We start from the raw sequence: 23,055 nt of genomic DNA, 5'->3' as shown, positions 1-23,055 counted from the left end.
TGACAATCGGACTAAACTATTAACTGGATCGTTTTACCGACGTCCTGACTCAGAAGATATACACTCCCGGAAATTGAAATAAGAACACCGTGAATTCATTGTCCCAGGAAGGGGAAACTTTATTGACACATTCCTGGGGTCAGATACATCACATGGTCACACTGACAGAACCACAGGCACATAGACACAGGCAACAGAGCATGCACAATGTCGGCACTAGTACAGTGTATATCCACCTTTCGCAGCAATGCAGGCTGCTATTCTCCCATGGAGACGATCGTAGAGATGCTGGATGTAGTCCTGTGGAACGGCTTGCCATGCCATTTCCACCTGGCGCCTCAGTTGGACCAGCGTTCGTGCTGGACGTGCAGACCGCGTGAGACGACGCTTCATCCAGTCCCAAACATGCTCAATGGGGGACAGATCCGGAGATCTTGCTGGCCAGGGTAGTTGACTTACACCTTCTAGAGCACGTTGGGTGGCACGGGATACATGCGGACGTGCATTGTCCTGTTGGAACAGCAAGTTCCCTTGCCGGTCTAGGAATGGTAGAACGATGGGTTCGATGACGGTTTGGATGTACCGTGCACTATTCAGTGTTCCCTCGACGATCACCAGTGGTGTACGGCCAGTGTAGGTGATCGTTCCCCACACCATGATGCCGGGTGTTGGCCCTGTGTGCCTCGGTCGTATGCAGTCCTGATTGTGGCGCTCACCTGCACGGCGCCAAACACGCATACGACCATCATTGGCACCAAGGCAGAAGCGACTCTCATCGCTGAAGACGACACGTCTCCATTCGTCCCTCCATTCACGCCTGTCGCGACACCACTGGAGGCGGGCTGCACGATGTTGGGGCGTGAGCGGAAGACGGCCTAACGGTGTGCGGGACCGTAGCCCAGCTTCATGGAGACGGTTGCGAATGGTCCTCGCCGATACCCCAGGATCAACAGTGTCCATAATTTGCTGGGAAGCGGCGGTGCGGTCCGCTACGGCACTGCCTAGGATCCTACGGTCTTGGCGTGCATCCGTGCGTCGCTGCGGTCCGGTCCCAGGTCGACGGGCACGTGCACCTTCCGCCGACCACTGGCGACAACATCGATGTACTGTGGACACCTCACGCCCCACGTGTTGAGCAATTCGGCGGTACGTCCACCCGGCCTCCCGCTTGCCCACTATACGCCCTCGCTCAAAGTCCGTCAACTGCACATACGGTTCACGTCCACGCTGTCGCGGCATGCTACCAGTGTTAAAGACTGCGATGGAGCTCCGTATGCCACGGCAAACTGGCTGACACTGACGGCGGCGGTGCACAAATGCTGCGCAGCTAGCGCCATTCGACGGCCAACACCGCGGTTCCTGGTGTGTCCGCTGTGCCGTGCGTGTGATCATTGCTTGTACAGCCCTCTCGCAGTGTCCGGAGCAAATATGGTGGGTCTGACACACCGGTGTCAATGTGTTCTTTTTTCCATTTCCAGGAGTGTAGTTGCTGAACAGTTCAAAGAAAACTTGAGTCTCATTTTAAATAAGTACCCCGCTCATACAATTATAGTCGGTGGTGACTTTAATCTACCCTCGATATGCTGGAAAAATTATACGTTTAAAGCCAGCGGAAGGCATAAAACGTCATCCGAAATTGTACTGAATGCTTTCTCAGGAAATTATTTTGAACAATTAGTTCATGAGCCCACTCGAAGCGTAAATGGTTACGAAAGCATACGTGACCTTTTATCAACAAATAATCTTGGGCAAACAGTGAGAATTGTGACGAATACAGGGATTAGCGACCACAAGGCAGTTGCTGCTAGGCTGAATAACGTAACACCTACAACCATCAAAAAGAAACGCAAAGTATATCTATTTAAAAAAAGCTGATAAAAATGCTCTTAACGCCTTTTTAAGGGATAGTCTTCACTCCTTCTGATCTCATCATGTAAGTGTAGAAAAGTTGTGGAATGTTTTCAAAGAGATAGTATCGACAGCAATTGAGAGATATATACCACATAAATAAATAAGTGATGGTACTGATTCCCCATGGTACACAAAACGCGTCAGATCGTTGTTGAAGAAGCAACGAAAAAAGCATGCCAAATTTAAAAGAACGCAAAATCCCCAAGTTTGGCAAAGTTTTACTGAAGTCCGAAATATGGTGCGTACTCCAATGCGAGATGCTTTTAATAATTTTCGCTAAGAAATTCTGTCTCGAAATCTGGCAGTAAACCCAAAGAGATTCTGGTCATACATAAAGCACACCAGCGGCAAGACGCAATCAATACCTTCACTGCGCGATAACAAGGGTGAAGTCACTGACGACAGTGCCACTAAAGCAGAGTTATTAAACACGGTTTTCCGAAACTCCTTTACCAAAGAAGACGAAGTAAATATTCCTGAATTCCAATCAAGAACAACTGCCAAGATGAGAAACATAGAAGTAGACATCCTCGGAGTAATGAAGCAGCTTAAATCACTTAATAAAGGCAAGGCCTCCGGTCCAGATTGTATACCAGTCACGTTCCTCTCAGAGTATGCTGATAAAATAGCCCCATATTTAGCAATAATATGCAACCACTCGCTCACAAGAAGATCCGTACGTAAAGACTGGAAAATTGCTCAAGTCACACCAATACCCAAAGGGGGAAGTAGGAGAAATACGCTGAATTACAGGCCTATATCACTAACGCCGATTTTCAGTAGGGTTTTGGAACAAGTACTGTATTCGAACATTATGAAGTACATCGAAGAAAACGATTTATTGACACATAGTCAGCACGGTTTCAGAAAATATCGTTCTTGTGAAACACAACTAGCTCTTTATACTCATGAAGTAATAAGTGCTATCGACAGGGGATGTCAAATTTATTCCATATTTTTAGATTTCCGGAAGGCTTTCGACACCGTTCCTCACAAGCGTCTTCTAACCAAACTCTATGCCTACGGAGTATGGCGTCAGTTGTGCAACTGGATTCGTGATTCCCTGTCGGAAAGGTCACAGTTCGTAGTAGTAGAAGGAAAGTCATCGAGTAAAACAGAAGTAATATCCGGCGTTCCCCAAGGAAGTGTTATAGGCCCTCTATTGTTCCTGATCTATATTAACGACATAGGGGACAATCTGAGTAGCCGTCGTAGATTGTTTGCAGATGATGCTGTCATTTACCGTCTTGTAAAGTCATCAGATGATCAAAACGACTTGCAAAATTATTTAGGTAAGATATCTGCATTGTGCGAAAAGTGGCAATTGACCCTGAATAAGGAAAAGTGTGAAGTTATTCACTTCAGTACTAAAAGAAATCAGCTAAATTTCGATTACGCGATATGTCACACAAATCTGAAGGCTGTAAATTCAACTAAATACTTAGGGATTACAATTACAAATAACCTAAATTGGAACGATCACATAGATAATATTGTGGATAGAGCAATCCAAAGACTGCGATTCATTGGCAGAACACTTAAAAGGTGCAACAGGTCTACGAAAGAGACTGCTTACACCACGGTTGTAGGCCCTATCTGGAGTATTTCTGTGCGGTGTGGGATCCGCATCAGGTAGAACTGACGGATGACATCGAAAAAGTACAAAGAAGGGCAGCTCTTTTTGTATTACCGCGAAATAGAGGAAATAGTGTCACAGACATGATACGTGAATTTGAGTGGCAATCATTACGACGAAGGCGTTTTTCGTTGCCACGGGATCTTCTCATGAAATTTCAGTCACCAGTTTTCTCCTCCGACTGCGAAAACATTCTCTTGGCACCCACCTACATAGGGAGAAATGGTCATCACGATAAAATAAGAGAAATCAGGGCTGGCACAGAAAAATTTAAGTGCTCGTTTTTCCCGCGTGCCGACGAAAGTGGAACGGTAGAGAGATAGCTTGAAGGTGGTTCATTGAACCCTCTGCCAGGCACTTTATTGTGAATAGCAGAGTAATCACGTAGATGTAGAAATAGCTTATAAAACTATCGTTCGACCAATACTTGAATATTGCTGGTTAGTCTATGAACCGTACCAGATAGGATTCATAGAAGAAGATCCAAAGAAGAGCAGCACGGTTCGTTACTGGTTCATCATGTAAGCACGAAAGCGTCACTTATATGTTAAGCCAGCTCCAGTGGCAAAAGCAGCAGCGTTCTGCAGCACTTGTACTATTCAAGTTCCGAGAGCGTACGTTCTTAAAAGCGTCAACCAGTGTATTGCTTCTTCCTACGTACATCTCGTATAGAGACCATGATGATAAATTTAGAGATATTCGAGTCCACACGGAGTTTACGAGCGTAATATTTCTCGCTAAACATTCACGACTGGAATCGGAAAACGAGGAAGTGATAGTAGTACACAAATTTCCCCTCGCCCTCAACTCCCCTCACTCTACCCTCCCCCCGCCCCACACACCAATCGTAAGTTGGTTGCGGGGTATAGATGTTGATGTAGATATAATAGTAATTTGCGGTATAAGAGAGCATTTTTTGTGAAGTTAGATGTATTGTTAGAGACACTACAAAAATTGGCTCTGAGCACTATGGGACTTAACTTCTGAGGTCATCAGTCCCCTAGAACTTAGAACTTCTTAAACCTAACTAACCTAAGGACAGCACACACATCCATGCCCGGGACAGGATTCGAACCTGCGATCGTAGCGGTCTCGCGGTTCCAGACTGAAGCGCCTAGAACCGCTCGGCCACACCGGCCGGCGAGACACAAAATACAATAAACTAAAGTGCAGTCTACAAAAGCGAGAATTCTTTCAAGACCTAGTGGCGTACTAGGGCCACATGCTGATTCACAAATGACCGCAAACAACTTAGCAACTTGTGTAAGGTCTAGGAAAAATTTAAGAGCGTTCCTACTCTCCTTCAGCAGCTCCTTGGCAAAATCGATTACTATGCCAAATTCGTAACTAATGCAGCCCACACCGACAAGCCTCTTAATAATTTATGTTAGAAGGAGCAAAATATAAGTGGTAAAAGAAGTGTCAGGAATCTTTTCCAAAGTTAAAGTACTATCTAAAAGCCACTCCTTGTCTACCGATCTATGAGCAGTTAAAACACCTTATCCTGCCCACCAACTCCTATGAAGTTGTCATCGAGGTCGTACTTTCTCACAAAAGATCTTTTGGCTTTCATTTATTTTTTATTTATTTTACTCGTCCACCAAACCGAGGACCAAATTGAGGAGCGAATCTCCATGATCATGTAACGTGTCAATACATGAAAGAAAAGTAATAGTAGATAAAATAAAATGTTTAGTAATTCTAAAAAGAGGACAAGCTGTAAGTTTGTTCTCGCTTCCCACGCCCGGGTTCCCGGGTTCGATTCCCGGCGGGGTCAGGGATTTTCTCTGCCTCGTGATGGCTGGGTGTTGTGTGGTGTCCTTAGGTTAGTTAGGTTTAAGTAGTTCTAAGTTCTAGGGGACTGATGACCTAAGTTGTTAAGTCCCATAGTGCTCAGAGCCATTTGAACCAAGCTGTAAGTTTACATAAATGCAATCAAGAATGCAACACAGGAATTAGCTTAATTTTTGGATGAACTCCTCGACAGAACAGAAGTACTGATCCAGAACACTCTTCAGATTAGATTTGAAAGGGCATTGATTACTGCTGAGACTTTCGAATTCTTGTGGTAGCTTACTGCAAATGGTTGCAGCAGAATACTGCACGCCTTTCTGCAAATGAATCAAGAAGGTGCAATCAAAATGCCTAGTATTAGCTAAGTAAAATCTGCTAATTCTTGGCAATAAGATGGTATTGTTAACAAGAAACGACATTAAATAATTTACGTATTGAGAGGCCAATGTCAGAATACCCAGACTGATGAACAGGAGTCGACAATACATTCGCGTAGTTACATCACTCGTTGCCCGTTTCTGAGACAAAAATACCCTTTGAGAATGGGTAGAGTTACCCCAAAATATAATAATATAAGTAATAAGCGAATGAAATAAATATTTCAGATACTGTTCTAATAGCAAACCTGACAACATTACGTCTTTGAACAAGATCCTGAACATGGGCTTTCCGTGACAGTTTACTGTCTATCTGAACACCTAGAAATTTGAACTGTTCAATCTCATTAATAGTATGCCCGTTCTGTGTAATTAGAGCGTCAGATTTTGTTGGCTTGTGAGTTAGAAGTTGTAAAAACTGAGTCTTACTGTGATTTAGCTTAAGTTTATTTTCTACAAGCGGTGAACTTATGACGTGAATTTCACTGAAACAGTGCCCTTGTTGCACACAATATACTTGTACGTTACTACCAAGCTAGAGTCATCAGCAAACAGAAATATTTTAAAAAATCACCTGTAATACTAGAAGGCATATCATTTATGTAAATAAGGAGCTGCTGTGGCCCAAACACTGTCTCTGTGCCCCTTCCCCCCCCCCCCCCTCACCCATTTAACCGTGTCCCACCCGGACGCCACATCACAGCCATTCTCAGTACTGTGGAAATTAACCTTTTTCTGACTGTTCTTAAAGAGAGGGATGAACCAAATGCGAGCTACTCATCGTATTCCATAATGATCCAACTTGGAACAATATCTTGTGACCAACACAACCAAACTCCTTAGTTAAATCGAGACGATGTCTAGCGTTAGTTACCACCGAGCGAGGTGGCGCAATGGTTAGCACACCGGACTCGCATTCGGGAGGACGACGGTTCAATCCCGTCTCCGGCCATCCTCATTTAGGTTTTCCGTGATTTCCCTAAATCGCTCAGGCAAATGCCGGGATGGTTCCTTTGAAAGGGCACGGCCGATTTCCTTCCCCATCCTTCCCTCACCCGAGCTTGCGCTCCGTCTCTAATGACCTCGTTGTCGACGTGACGTTAAACACTAATATCCTCCTCCTCCTCTAGCGTTAGTTTAAAAAGTCCAGTATATCACAGTATCTCACACTTTCAGTTGTTGAACCATTTCTAAAACCAAACACTACATTTGACAACAAATTATGTGAAATGAAATGTTCAAATGTGTGTGAAATCTTATGGGACTTAACTGCTAAGGTCATCAGTCCCTAAGCTTACACACTACTTAACCTAAATTATCCTAAGGGCAAACACACACACCCATACCCAAGGGAGGACTCGAACCTCCACCGGGACCAGCCGCACAGTCCATGGCTGCAGCGCCCTAGATCGCTCGGCTAATCCCGTGCGGCTGAAATGAAATGATCGTTTTATCCCACAGCCTTCTCGATGACTTTAACAAACACTGATGGCACAAAAATAGGTCTAATATTGTCTACATTATCTCTTTCTCTATTTTTATAAAGCTGCTTTCCTACTGATTTCTTTAATCGCCTACGAAACTGCCCATTCCTGAAGGAAAAATTACAAATATGGCTAAGTGCAAGGCCAATATGTGCAGCGGATTACTTTAGTATTCTGCTAGGAACTCCATCATACCCATACGAGTCCTTAGTTTTCAGTGATTTGAATGTTGACTCAATCTATCCCTTGTCTGTATCACAGAGGAGTATTTCAGATACCAGTCTCAGACAGCCATTTTCCAAGTGTATTGTATGAGTCCTTGTAGAAACTAAGTTTTTATTTAATTCAACAGCTAAGCTGGGAGAGTAATTGTCAAATTTTGTACATATATCTGACTTATTAGTAGCAGACACTTTTACTACGCACTGACTTTATATCCTTGACCCTGTGCTGCTGACCATACACTTCTTCACGACTTACGATATTGCTTTAATTTTATCATGTGAATTAGCTATTTTATTAGCGCACCACATCCTCTTTGCCTTCCTAATAACATTTTTAAGCACCATACAGTACTTATGGTTTTAACAGGCTACCGTAGTTCGATTGTGACTATTTCTAACGTTTTTATATAATTTCTACTCTGTTCCATATGATATTCTTATCCCACAAGTCGCTCCTCCAAGTTACCTTTCACTGATAGTACCCTATTTCGAACATTCTAATGGAAAACAGCTTTCAAACAGCACGAGAAATATGTTAAGGAGAGCATTATATTTGTCATCTATGTTATCAGCAGCATTACGTCCTGCCACTCTTGTTCCTTAATGAGATGTAAAAATCTCTATTGCCGTTGGATTAGCTTTCCTACAGAGTTTGTAATTATACATAGTATATGAGTACAAAAACTTTTTAGTAATAGAATTTGTGCATCATGATCTGAAAGGCCGTTCACCCTTTTACTAATGTCCATCTAGTTATGAAGAATGTTTAAAAATACTGTCTATCGCTGTGCTACTATTGCCCTATATCCTGGCTGGAAAAAATTCAGTCTGCGTCAGATCATATAAATGTCGGAGATCTTCCAACATCCTTTTCCTTGCACAATCACATACGAGTGCAAAATTAATATTGAAGTCATCACATGCAGCTAATTTTTGGTACTTCCTATAAAGTGAATCAGGAACCCTGTCTAGCTTGAGCAGAAACTCTCTGAAATCGAAATAATGGGATCTATAAATAACTATACGTAATAGTTCAGTTTGACTAAATTCAACTGTCCCTTCATAACATTCAAATATCTCTTCAGTGCAATGATTTGATACATCTATGGACTCAAATCAAGTGCTTTTTCCGTACAAGTCCACTTGTCTACTCCGCAAAGAACCCCTTGAGAAACAGCCAGCTAATCCTGGCAATGGAAGCATCTGAATTGTCACATAATTTAAGTGGTTCTCTGATAATCAATAACGTTAGAATCAACATCTATAAGCAGTTCGCTAACTTAATCTCTAATACCTCTTACATTTTGATTAAGTATGCTAATTCCTTCAATACTTGGACACCTGACCTTTTTTGAAGGTGACATCTTTGTTATAGGCACTTACTTTAAGTAGGGATACCTATTAGCTGATTTCAGTCTAAAAAACGGTTCAGCTCTAACACCAACTAGTACCGGAATTTTCCCGTGCGTGATCCCGCCATTGCTCACTACACTGTCACCAATAAGCTTTGCCAATCTCCCCTTCCCATATCTATTGAGACGCAGGCCTTGCCTAATGAAACCCAGTCTACCGACAAACTCAAGCGGCACGACTCCAGTATGAGCCAAGCCCCCCGCCATCTGTGCCTTCTCAAGCCCCATGCAAACGCGCCTAGCAGCATTGAGACAGATCATGATGCTCAACAACTGCACGAAGTGCACATTTGTTTCACCAGTCTGAGTAGCTATCTTTTCCAGGTCACCACCTACATCATAGTCCCGTCCCTATCAAGTCTACTCCCAGCTCCACCCACAATCACTATCTGATGCTCTTCCACAAAAGTTCTACATAACTCCCCTTTGTTAACAGGAACCCTGACAAACGCTTCACAATACTGTAACTACTCAATCCCCAACACTTCCTGCAACTGCTGACGCACACCTCTGTCTTGTGAACTACCAAATAACAGAACCTTCTTTCTATTTGAAATTGCAACAGTCTTAGCATCCTTAACTACTGAGGTCTGCTGCATGTTTCCTACACCTTCAGCTACAAAGTATTCTGTACGCGTGTAAGACGCTAACGAAAAAGAATCCTTTGCGATCATATTTAGCATCCAGAAAATCCATATTTTTCTTTATGGCGCAAAATTTTATCTCGTTACTGACCATAAACCACTGATTTTCTTATTTGGCCCTAACAGCCTACATCTTTACAAAAATGGTCCAACGCTGTACCCTCTTCCTTATCAGTTATCTTATACAATTCATTATCAGCGGACAGCACAACATGCTAACGTCGAAGCCCTGTTCAGGCTATCTACTTGGTTAGAGCTCACGCTTACTCTCGAGAAGCTGTTTATTTCCAAAGAGATGACACCTAAATAGAAACTGCCTACACGATTTTCCCCCCACAGCAGTTTTAATTGTAAAGGACACGGTTGAGGACACTGTTCTAATGAAAATATGTATTCACCGAGGTTGGCCAGAAAGGCTACCACACCATTCCTTACCAGAACACCATACATACTTTTCTTTGAAAAATAGGATCCCCTTGGTAGAGGGAGCACTGATGCTGACAACAGACGACAATGCCTGGTCTTCCGCCACTACTGCATACGCATGTCGTGAACCTTCGCTATGTTGGCTACCAGTGGATGTTGGGCATGCAGGCGCCCATAGTCGGCAGCCCGACTGGTCAGGCAACAAGCAGGATATAAAACAGCGCACATCTGGGAGTCCGGCACGTCATCCCAGTCAGCAACGCTTCCACGTTTAGAAAGTGGTGGGGCGCCTGCGAGAGCATGTGCACGTGGGCTCCGCTAATTTATTTCTTCGCTTACTTCGATTTGCCACTCGTCTTTCGAATGCCGAATGCCATAGCAAGAGTAACAATAAGCGCCTTGCAGAATATATTCGCCGTTCAAAGGGCCCAGCAACGAACTTTTCTCACAATGGTCCTCAATTCCAGTCTAGTGTGTTTCAGTATTTCTGTTCTCGGAGTGGCTTAATGCACCTGATAACAGCGTCGTTCCATCTAGCTGAGCGGATGGTGCGCACCTATAATGTGTAGATGAGAAAACTGATGTCAGCCGTACCCAAAGGCTAGGTCCAGACCCACTTCTTGGCCTCCTGTAGGACAACATCATTCCTTAGATGCCCTCTGGTGGAGCTGTAGCGCGGACTCCACCAGGTACACTGGGACCTGCAGTGACTTGCGCCACACCTTCACCAATAGAACCTTCGCTCCTGCAATTTTCTGGGTACAAAGGTGTCACCTTGCACCTCCAGCAAAGTTCGAGGATGACTACCAGGTGCAACCACAGCCACTTCAAGATGACAATGTTCACCACAGAAGCCAAACGCGCCATGCTGACATGGCATACAAGCAAGATGCGCCTGCAGCTAGTGGCTTCCACCTTGAGCCAATTACCACTCGCCCCGGAGATGGCTTGATACAGCTTTAGACGCTAGATGAAGGCAGTCCTCTGGAGCCGCGCGACTGCTATGGTTCGCAGGTTCCAATCCTGGATCGGGCATGGATGTGTGTGATGTCCTTAAGTTAGTTAGGTTTAAGTAGTTCTGTGTTCTAGGGAACTGATGACCACAGCAGTTAAGTCCCATAGTGCTCAGAGCCATTTTTGAAGATAGTCCAACAACCACAGGTCCAGCGATATAGAAGCAGCTCCTACTTTTAGTGGGACCTTTTCTCACTTCCAGAAGCCCAGCGGAGGCACAGAGACCGGAAGACCAGCAATGTCGGCTCCAGCATCATGATGGCGCCCACGCCGCAAGCAGAAGACGCAGTACAACCACAATCACCCGTCAGAGTGAAGGTGGATAACGATCCCATAAGTATCGTGCCCAACAAACATCTCCCTGCCCCCAGTACAGCATTCCCATTCCGACAGCGACACTTTCGAGCCTGTGGATCTTTTTGAGGGGGGAGGAATGATTAATCTGTCCCCTCAAACAGCGAAGTCGAGAGTCTGCAATATTTGCTGTCAAACACATCACCTGCGACAGATAAGAGGCGTGCGCTATCGGTCACATAGGTCTGGCTCCTGACGTCGTGCAGGAAATAAAACAGCCCGCCTTCGGGGCATGAACTTTTTACCGAACTGTGCCCCATTACCTATCTCACTGATGGTGACCGTACGTAAGTGGCATGGTTTTTGGATCTCGCTTGGACAATTCTTTGGATAGCGAAAATACTTTTTCATGCATACCTGTATGATCAGAGAGTATCTGAATTCTTCTCTTGGTGTGTCTGTAACTCTACGACGACCAAGTGAGAATGGTTTCGTGAACTGTGAAGTGGTAATTGGGTATACATCCATACAGTATAATTAAGAGTGTTAGGAGTTGCACTACAGTAAGCACGTTATCCTGGATGAATTTACCCGTCTTTGTAAACAAACTAACCTCTTCCAATAATGTCGTAAGTTGCTTCTCAAGCTACTGCAGATATTAGAGTCCAATAGGACTATGAAGTAACAGCACAGGCTCCGTGAACTAAATCTCCATCATCCAACGCCACAGATTTACAGAGAAGCGTTCTTGAAAATGTCTCCACAACGTTAAGTGCGTTTCCGTCGAACCACCGGTGTGAGTTACGAGTGCTATGGATACCGTCACCAGAGAACGTTCCTACATAACTGTATTAACGGGATTACATGTCGATTTGCAGCTACCCAATGACAAAATTCGAAACTTCTCCTTCATTTCCTTCTCGAAGCTGTGGAACCTATGGAAAATTCGAAGGACACAGACCGTGCATATGTAGTACTATTTGTTTTTTTATATGGAACACTGATACCTACAAAAAATTTTCGTACTGAAGGACTATGTTTTAGCAACTCAATCTTTACTCCTACTTCATCCACACTCCGCTCATTCGCACGTTCAGAAGAGATATGGCTCTTTGGCACTACATCAGTACCACGCAGTTTAGTGGAAACCCGAGTAAACCTTCTTGAATGTGGTAGTTGGCAGTTTACGAACAGCAGCGGGTTTTCCATAACAAAATTCGTTCGCAAATCGCATATCAGCATATTCGCTGTATGTAAGCCGGTCAGCATGCTTAAATGAATCAGTAGAATTGGCCGACAGATCCGTCACAAGCCCAGTTTCTAAATTCAGTTATGTAATTTCCAACACAACTTTGCTACTGAAACTTTAAAACAAAACTGGTAAGCGATAAATAAACTTATAGCAACGAGAGTACCAACTCGCGAAATGAGACCATATTTCTGTGACCGTCTGTATCTCTGTAACCAATGAAAACTGGTAACATGTGTTTCGGAATGTTTTTTTCGAGTTAGACACTGCAACTAACTCTAAAGACTTTCGTTTATAAGTGCCATTACTGAACGGCTTGGCTTGGAGGCCAAAAGGAATTTATTCAAACAAAGTTCACAGTCACCAGTGTTATTTATGTTGCCTGTAGCGTAATTCAAAAGGTTTAACGTCTCAAGCTCTGGTGAAAAGTCACACTATCGTCGCTGAGGCGCAGGCACTGCGGATTTTATGGTGTTTTGGAAAAGTAGATAATTTCACTACAGAGTATGTTAGTAAAGAAATATCTTTGTTCATAAAAGCTAAATACTAACTACAGTTGAAGTACCCGCTATTTTACTTACAACGCAACACAGATGACAGTTTCGAATTCACAATGGCTGCATATACAGGGTGTGGCGGGTGCAAGTGCAGATATTTATTCTGGTGGCTGAGAACGATATACTGAACAACATTACATCAGTATTTACGCTGTATGCAGACAAATAATAACAACTATTATCAGTGGTACATTTCTAGGTTGTGTGGTATCTCCAGGCACTTGTGTCCAGAGCAAGCCATTAATGCTTATTTTCCCCTTGGCAGCAGATCAGGTGTTAAAGTGTGTGAATGCATGGAAGCAAAACGGTGTGTCCATTTAGCGGTGCGGTTATGACTGAACACAAAATATCAGGTAGTAAATTGTGTTATGTGTTTGTGGGAAAACTGTTTGATGGAGACCAAGAACAAACAACACACCGATGGGTGTACATATCAGGGCATTACATACAAAAAAAACCTAAACTTATACTCGTTACCACCTGAATACACTTCAAAGCCACTTTAATATCAAATCACTAAGCTTATTTGCATACTACATTACCAGAGCTAATGAATGTTCAACACATTTAACGTGGTTAAGAAGCTGTTACATCTACTATATCTTTTCAAAATTTGCTTTCAAATTCTAGTGTTTATTATAAGTTGAAACTGAACTGTTTTTCGCTACAGTTATTGATACATCATTTTAATCTTACTCATTAATATTTATTAATAACATTAAACAACACATTGATGAAATATTTTGAACTCCCCATATCAGAATGTGTAGAACTATTTACAGAATATAGACTCTACCATATTTAGCGACAGATCACATAGCTATTTGTGAAGCTTTTCGTGCGTTTCAAAGAGTATAGAGCGACAAACTGGAAGTCTAACTCACTGCAATAACACCAACTTTCATATTGTATCCCATCAGATCTTTCCGGCGCATTGTCATGGTTTCGTTTTTACATGTAAGGTGTTTGCTGGAGTGCAATTCACAGAATTTGTTTATTATGAGCGGATATCCTTGGCCCATGCGGTAAGCTTCTAATATCTCGATAGTGCCTCGAGATGATGACAAAGCGACGTAGAAATTCGAGTTAAACTCAATGTAGAGGTCACTCAACTCGACTTCCGTCTGACTGCCGTTCAGTAACAGGAGCCACATGAACTCGGACTGTCGCTTCTTGAACAGTTCCTGTGTGTACGAGAAATTAAGATATTAATGTAAAAATATGCCGTTTTCGAATACAGCCACATAATGATTTCAACATAAGAAAATTGTTTAAGTTTCACAAGTTTACATGATTTTGCTTTCACATTCAACTAGCGCTGAGGCGTAAGGCTTGATAATAAATAGTTTTTTCGTTACTACTTGGCTATTTGCTAACTTATTTGTAAATACCTTACAAGTTTATGTTTTGTATTTTTATTTCGTTGATGTAAAAATGTCTATTCTCACTTTTGAAAGTATGCGCTGCTTACAGATTCCTAGATTACTAATTAATTCGATTGTATATTAAAAATTCACTTATATAATAAGGATACATCTCCCCATGTCTGATGTCTCCCCTTATGCACAAGCCTACTTGAATGTGTATGGCATTGAGTACTTTGGATGATTTTGTTGCTTTACGTACTTTAGTTGTTTGTTTTGTGACTGGATTGTTACTCTCCCAATACTCCGCACCCCCCCCCCCCCCTCCCCCTCCCCCTCCCCCGCCAACTCCCTTCTCCTGTTATCCTTTCTTTCACTTCCCTACTGGCCTTAAAATGAACCCTCTGTTGGATTAAAGTAATTTGCGTATACAAGTTTGAATTCTTGTATTTAATGTTACATATAGGTCTCTGTTTCTATTTCTATATAAGTTTCCAGTGCTATTCTGTTATCAAGTTATTCGTATATCTGCGTGGACGCTATTAACACCACTGCACCCGTACAGCCACACCACCTTGTGGCATATTTTGGGAGCTAGGGTTTGTAAACGGTGACAGTCCATCAGTTGAACTGTCGTGGTGAGGATATACGCATGTGACGTGAAGGTAATTTTGGTTGTTATACTTACTTTGCTTTTCAATGTCTTTCCAATACCTTCAGTATCTTTACTCTTAACGACTTTTCTAAGATGTACTTGTGCTTATGACCTTTTATCTACTTGCAACATTTACTGGAGATAGACTGGGCCCGAAAAGTGTCAATATAAAATCTTTGAACTACAAGTGACCAGTTCATTTCAAATGACCCATCAAGGTCGCAGGCCGCCTATGTCACTCCATGTCTCAACTTAAATACTATAGGGACCGATGGTCTCAGCAGTTTGGTCCCATAAGACCTTACGATAAATTTCCAACTTAAATCCTAGGGTCATTTCGAACGGAGTATACACTTTGCATTGACGGTATTGTGTATGTATGAACTTAGTCTGATTTCTTTATTTGCTCTTGTGCTCATTTGTCTGCTGCTTGCGTCCTGAGAGTATCTGTTTGATTAAATTGCCAATGGCATCCCGTTCGTCCTCGAAAGATGATTGTGTAGCATAGTTGGTTCAGACTCTGCAACATCTGCTATGGCTGAGCAGTCCCACTCGAGAGTGGCAGTCTCCACTGCAGTTTGGGCACTTGAAATGTGAAGGACTTCCACCAGAGGCCGCTCTCTCCTTCCGTCTTGCCCTCTTCCTTATGTCTTCTTGCATGCGATCGTTCTTTGCAAGCTCAACCCCACTGCGCACAGCTTGTCACCATTTGACACGGTCACCAGCTTTATTTTCCCACTGACTTGGATCGATGCTGGCCCTGGTCAAATCTCTCTTGCAGACATCTTTGAAACGAAGGTGCGGTCTTCCTACTGGCCTCACACCCTCCCAAAGTTCTCCGTACAACACTTTTCTCGGTATTCGCTCAGGATCCATGCGCCTGACATGTTCCAGCCACCTTAGACGTCGATGGATCAGGAGTGCATGAATGCTGAGCTGTAATACTTCGCTGTTGGGTACTGTACCCTTCAAAGAGATCTGAAGGATTCTCCGGAGACAACGGAGATGGAAACTGCTCAGTCGGGATTCGTGTTTAGCAAGAGTTGTCCATGTCTCACAGCTATACAAAAGAGTGCTGGTAACACAAGCGTTATATACTTGCAGTTTAGTTTTTAGTGTGAGCGGTCCTTTCTTTCATACTTTGTTTTTCAATCTACCCATGACATCCGATGGTTTTGCAATTCCGTTGGTAATCTAAGTGTCCACAGACAAGTTGCTACATATTGTAGTTCCCAAATAGGTAAAATCATCAACTACCTGGAGAGGATTGCCGTCAATGTTGATGGATGGAGGGTTGGTGGTTCCTTGGGCCATGATCTTAGTCATTAGGAGGCAGATGGTAAGACCAAATTTTCCACATGCATGTGATAAATTGTTGATTAGATACTGCAGCTCATCCACTGAGTTTGTTACCAGAACTGCATCGTCTGCTTATAAAAACTCACGAATAACAGTTGTATTGACTTTAGTCTTGGCCTTTAGACGGGAAAAGGAAATGCCAAACAGAGTAGGACCTAACACACACCCCTGCTTTACACCGCTATTTACAGAGAACTATTCCGATGTTTTGCCGTTGAAACAGATTGTTGCTTGCATTTTCTCATGGAAAGAGTCAGTTACTTGTTGTAGTCTAGGTGGGCATCCAATCTTCTGCAGCAACTTGAAAAGCCCAATTCTGCTCACTAAATCAAGTGCTTCGACGAGGTCAACAAACGGAATATACAGTGGTCTCTGCTGCTCACGGCACTTCTCTTGCAGTTGCAGAGAAAAAAAATCATTTCCATGTTGATCGGCCAGGTCTGAAGCCACAATGAGATTCTGGGTAGATTCTAGATGCTAGAAATTGCAGTCGTATTATGATGACTCTTGCATAAGCCTTCCGAGCTACACTCAACAGTGAAACGCCTCGGTAATTGTTGCAATCACTTCTGTCTCCTTTCTGTTTCTACAAAATAACAATCTTTGAATTTCGAATATTTAATGGGACGTAGCGTTCTTCCCAGATGATTGTGAGGAGTGTATGCAGTTGTTGTAGAAGGACAGGCTTGTTATACATAATAATCTCTGCAGATATCCCATCTTCACCTGCAGCCTTTCCATCAGCTAGGCAATCTATCGCTCTGTCAAGTTCTTCCATAGTGGACATTGCATCAAGCTCTTCCATACTGGCATTTGTTTGATGACATCAAGTGCATCCTTGTTTACTTCATTTTCAACTGTATACAGCTCCAGGTAGTGTTCAACCCGGCGCGCCATCTGCTTGCCTTCATTAGTAATGACTGCTCCTCTCTTCGTCTTCAGAAGAGACGTTCTTCTGACCAGTTGGACCAACTGTTTTCTTAATACCATCGTACATTGCCTTAATGTTCCCAGAATCGGCAGCTTTCTGTATATCTGCACATCAGTTTCGGGCAGTAGTTCTTTGCGCATCTCCTAGATGTTTGTTGTGCCCTGTTCTTTGCTTCTCGCCAGTCATCCCGAGTTCTTCCATTTGGGTTTCTTTCATAAGCAAGCAGGGACTTCCGTTTTGCCTCAATGACTGGTTCCATCTCCTCCAAATTTTGCTCGTACCAGTCCTTGTTTCTATTCTCTTTCATTCCATAGGCCAAAACTGTCGAGTTGTAGATGGCGTCAGAAAGTTGTGCCCATGTGTTATCAATATTCATTTCTGTTTGTGCGTTTCTTGATAAACTTTAGAAAGACATTTACAGTTATTATTATTGTCATTATTGTTCCTGTAACATCTTTCTGAAAGATAACACGAGAGTAATATGTTAAAAACTATTAATCATTTATAAATCTCTGTAAAAGTAAAAAATCTGTCTTTGAAAATAATTGCCGGGCGGTGTGGCCGAGCGGTTCTAGGCGCTTCAGTCTGGAACCGCGCGACGCTACGGTCGCAGGTTCGAATCCTGTCTCGGGCATGGATGTGTGTGATGTCCTTAGGTTAGTTATGTTTAAGTAGTTCTAAGTTCTAGGGGACTGATGACCTCAGATGTTAAGTCCCATAGTGCTCAGAGCCATTTGAACCATTTTGAAAATAATTGTCTTCTTAGTACTAGAAATGTATATTTTCTGGACATTTGATCTTTGTACTTCTTGACTTTTAAGTTTCAGCATGTACCTGGCGGTAAGTAACTTTACCGTCTATGCCATATCGCTTTTTTCAAGTTCGGATATGTATGAATATCAAGATTGTGCGCTGCAGAATAGGTGAAAATTAAATACTACGTATGGAGGGTAATGTGCCCGCACGTAACTATTTCGAAGTAGGTATTTTTAAACGAAAACCTAATCGCCTGTTTCCAGAGGAATACCTCTAAACCCTGAGAACAACAAATATATCTAAATACAATGAATGAAGACAATAAGTTAAGTACTGAAGATTGCTAAATTAATTTTATATCAATCTTCGTTTTAAATTCAATCCCTGGTGGAAATATGTTCTCAGCGGGAGAGCTAATAACGAAAATATATGCAAAATACTTTATCAGCAAAATCTGTAATAAAAAAAGTGCGTATTGTAGATTCGAGTAAACAGATTTGAGATTCCATGAGACCTGAGGTAGTAGTCTAAGGCACCACGACAGACATGGACTACGTGAATAATTTTGCAGACCACCAGCATCCCTTCATGCTTGATGTTTTCCTCAGCAGCAATGGAATTCCCGCACCCACAAACCACCGACCACTAATTTACGGAACTGCTTAACCTGTGGATAGACATCTGATGCCTCGTACTTCCGGAACCTAACAAGGATTTGTCTAATCTAAGGCACGAAAAATCGATGCTGTATTGCATTCCAAAGATGGACCTGCACGCTGTTAGGCAGGTGGACACAGTATTCTGACTCATCAGTTTCTAACACAGCCTGTCGCTTTCCTGATTAGAGGGGCGTTTTATTCACGATTCCAAAACACCACATAATTCGCCACTTTCATGCATATAAAACTATTTTTCCAAAATAATCTCCATTCAATGCCACGACTTTAAGCCACTTTATTGTTACGGCTTGTATGACCGCTTGAAATACTCTACTGGTCGACCTCGGAGCCAAATTCTTGCTGCATCAATAACCTTCCCACTATTCACACACTCCTGGCTGCGGAGTGCATCCTTCAATGTTTGAATGTGATCCGTCGATCATCTCGAGTGAGAATGTCCGAACGTTCCAGCATTGCAGGAGTCAGCTGTGTGCGGCCGGTCGGAAGGAGGGAGATCGGCTCTGCCGTTTTAGTGACGCATGTATGAACGTCGCACCCTCCCGTGGTCACCTCACAGAGGGGAGCAGAACAGTACGTCTGGGAAAGCATAAACAACCCTTTACTGCTTCCAATCAGCTTCATATTTCGTCGAATGGTTTTGAACCGTCCCTAGAGGTTCCCCCCTTACAACAGAGCAAAAACTTAAGTCGTTCTACAGCTCCGAAGGGCTGCGATCACGTTCAATGGGGTTTCACGCCTACGATGTCCTTAGAGATGGGCTGAATCGTCTTGGGCGATGTCAGCAGCGACAAACGTTTTCAAAGTGTCCTTGCTCACTGCATACGTACTGTCGTTCCAGACGGCGAAATATCTGGGATTCAACGCTCCAAGGAAAGGGGTTGTTTCATTGCCGTCCTTTCCGCCACCCCCTAAAGCCTTCCCGTGTCTTCTATGAGCGTCAGTGTGTCTGAAATGTTTTTCTCCGTCACACATAAGAAAAATGCATGATTTCAACGCTGGTAGTTCTGACCACCGCAGAGGCATCGAAAGAAGTGGTGAAATGTGGGTAAGAGGGGGTGTGACGACCTTCCTATCGTGTGACACTTCGATGGTGACAAAATTGTGATGAAATTTGGTGCCAATGCGACATCACTAAGCCGTCTTACACCTCACATTGAAAGGAGTATACGGGACACACTTGTATGTGGCACCAGAATAAGATAAGAATATTAATAAATTAAAATGAAACTAGGATACTGTAAACGATGAATGTCTCTGATAGGCTCGATAATGTGGATCGCTGACTGTGCGCGACCGCAGAGCCAAAGATACTGCTTTTTTGGAGTAAGGGAACGCTGGGCGCGCAGTTTTGGGTAGCTGTCTGTGAGGGAAAGACGATGGAGTAGGCAGTTTCTGTTGTGTGCTGTGTGAAGCCAGCAAGATTTAGAGTAATGTAGGTATGTCAATATTGTTGAACATGGAAGCAGAAGTCTTCACGCAAATAAGGTAAAGATGTTCAATTATTATGGTTTCTGTTTTTGCCAGATCGTTAGTATAGATGAGTTGGCTGATAATTTATAATCGTCGAGTAACCTCAGAATGTAGGTAAACGATTCTGATGGAGAGGCTAGTTCAATATTTCACTTTTGTACTGCCTTTAAAACTTGTTAAGAGAGCTATGTGTAATATGATAATTTGTATTTATGTTGGATTAATGAAGTTAGATAATACTTGCTGTTTAAATCTCATTGTTTGTGAATCAATTGTGACTAATGTAACTTCAACTGTCAGATGTTTTTGAAAAGTCAAACTTAACTTGCAATAGAATTTTGGTAAAAAAAATGGTTTTAGTAATTCACCATAATCAATACCGCCTCGCAGTAAAGGTCATATAATTTTCAGAGAAGTTGGATTTTCTTAAATGTTCTCGTTTATCAGCCAAATTAATTTCACGTGCATTTCAAGTATTATGCCCAGCATTGCACACTGCTGAGCCTGTAATTAGCATATTCATATTTTTTACGAGAGACCAGAAGATATGGCGTTACTCCGTTGCTGCTTTAGAGGTAAGACAATTTAATTTGTTTGTAATTTGAAAAGGGCCTTAGGATTCAGTGCTTAAGGGGCTGAATGTATTTTGCAGTGACTGTACTTCTTTATTGGTATTGGGAGTTGCATTGCCCAATCGATTCTTAAAGTATTGTTAACAATAAGACAGAGTAGGCACACCACTTGCACTGACAACACGCAATACGACAATTCGAGTTCAATACTCATTCCACAGATCAGACAGTGATTCAACGTAATAGTAAAGATAATTATTTCATTTCTTTAAAGAACGTTAAAATATGAAATTCAAAGCTCTGTCCTTATTGTTGTGTGAAGTGTCGAAGAGTTCTTGGGTAACGTCACAGGGCTCCTTGCTTTGCACAATTACAGAGGGCGTCTGTAGTAGCCTTTGAGTCAGATTTCAATCTTCTGCTACACAGTGAGAGACAATTACCGGGTCTCAAACAAGCAACCTTTTAATCATGTTGCGCAGTGTAATTGCCACACAGGTTTCATCTGAACATTACTAGTTATAACCAAGATACAAAACTTTGGTGTTAAAACAGGATTCGTTTGTATGGCGAGCATGATGATTTAAACAAAGCAAGCAAAGTGGTGTAGGAAAAGATGAATCTAGACGTAGGTGTCTGATTTGTACGCTGGTGTGAAGCGGTTGCTGGTGCTGCACTTAACACTGAATTGCGACTCCAGTGTTCGTTAGCATCACTCCAAAACTTTTCACCTATGTCGATTGATGCTTTCATTGGCTTCTCACTACAATTAAAGAGGAAATTTAAAAGCAGAACACTAATTACCGACGAGTAACAAACTGCGGAAAGGCTAATATTTATACTGGGTATTTGCAGCTAGAGCCATTTACGTTAAAATTATAATATATTTGAATAGCTGACAGTATCTGAAATGTATCCTGATGGCTGCGGTGATATTTGCGAGGTCCTTCTAGCAGTTTATTAAAGTATATATAGAACAGACAACGTCAATAAAGTATGACTAATGAAATATGAACAGACATACAACCTCTCACATAAGCTACTTGATAACATCTGCTGTAAAGTTCGTTAGAGGGCAGATTGCATGGTCGCGAGAAACTATTGTCATTTATTCGGTTAATACACCAAAATATTCTAAAATAACAGATATATCAGCCAAGCAATTACGGCTACAATGAATGTAAGCAACGTTAATGATCAGGTCTTTCGTATGTTTTTTGTTGTGTAATGTCCTTAGGTTAGTTAGGTTTAAGTAGTTCTAAGTTCTAGGGGACTGATGACCATAGATGTTAAGTCCCATAGTGCTCAGAGCCATTTGAACCATTTTTTCGTATGTTTTTAATTATAATCAGCATAAATAAATCAATCTTATAATATGAGGGTTGTAAGTTAAATAGAGGAACTTAAATAGTGACAACTATTTATTCACAACCGATAAAAAAGAGTTACATGTTTGCACCTGTTACTGTCCTTCAATGTAGTCACTAGCGTTGTGTAGAACCCGTTGCCAGCGATGTGGAAGGAGTAGCATACCGTTAGCAGAGCCTGTTCAGTTGATGCTGCGAATGGAGCTGTCGAATCTCTGGAACAGTTCTGAAGCGAATGATACGAAGTGGTTCCTTCATCTTCGGAATCAAATCAAAGACACGAGGACTTAAGTCCGGGGAGTATGGTGGATGGTACAGTACTTCCCAGTCCCATCGACCGAACAGAGCAGCCACAGCTTGCACTGTATGCGCCCGTGGATTGTCGTGCAAAATGATGGGTGGGTTGCGCAGATGGTCGCAGGTGATGCTCAAAAATGGTTCAAATGGCTCTGAGCACTATGGGACTTAACTACTGAGGCCATCAGTCCCCTAGAACTTAGAACTACTTAAACCTAACTAACCTAAGGACATCACACACATCCATGCCCGAGGTAGGATTCGAACCTGCGACCGTAGCGGTCACGCTTAGAGGTGATGCTCCAAAACGAACAGCGGTACTGGGCACTGACGGTCTGCCGTGGAAGAACGTAATGCGTTAAGATACACCATCACAGTCGTACACGAGAATCACCATAACTTTCACAATACTGGGGCTCTGACGCACTTTAGACTTTCGTGGCAAACCATAATGACGCCATTCGTTGTATTGGCATTTCAGTTTTGGCTCGTACGATGTGGCCTATGTCTCATCAAGTGTTACAATACGGCCTAAGAAAGCCTCTCCTTCGCGCTCATAGCGCTCCAAGTGCGTCTGAGCAGCGT

This window comes from Schistocerca serialis, chromosome 2 (genome assembly GCF_023864345.2).
Source record: "Schistocerca serialis cubense isolate TAMUIC-IGC-003099 chromosome 2, iqSchSeri2.2, whole genome shotgun sequence".
Lineage (NCBI taxonomy): Eukaryota > Metazoa > Arthropoda > Insecta > Orthoptera > Acrididae > Schistocerca > Schistocerca serialis.
Note: the sequence above shows the minus strand (reverse complement) of the source record.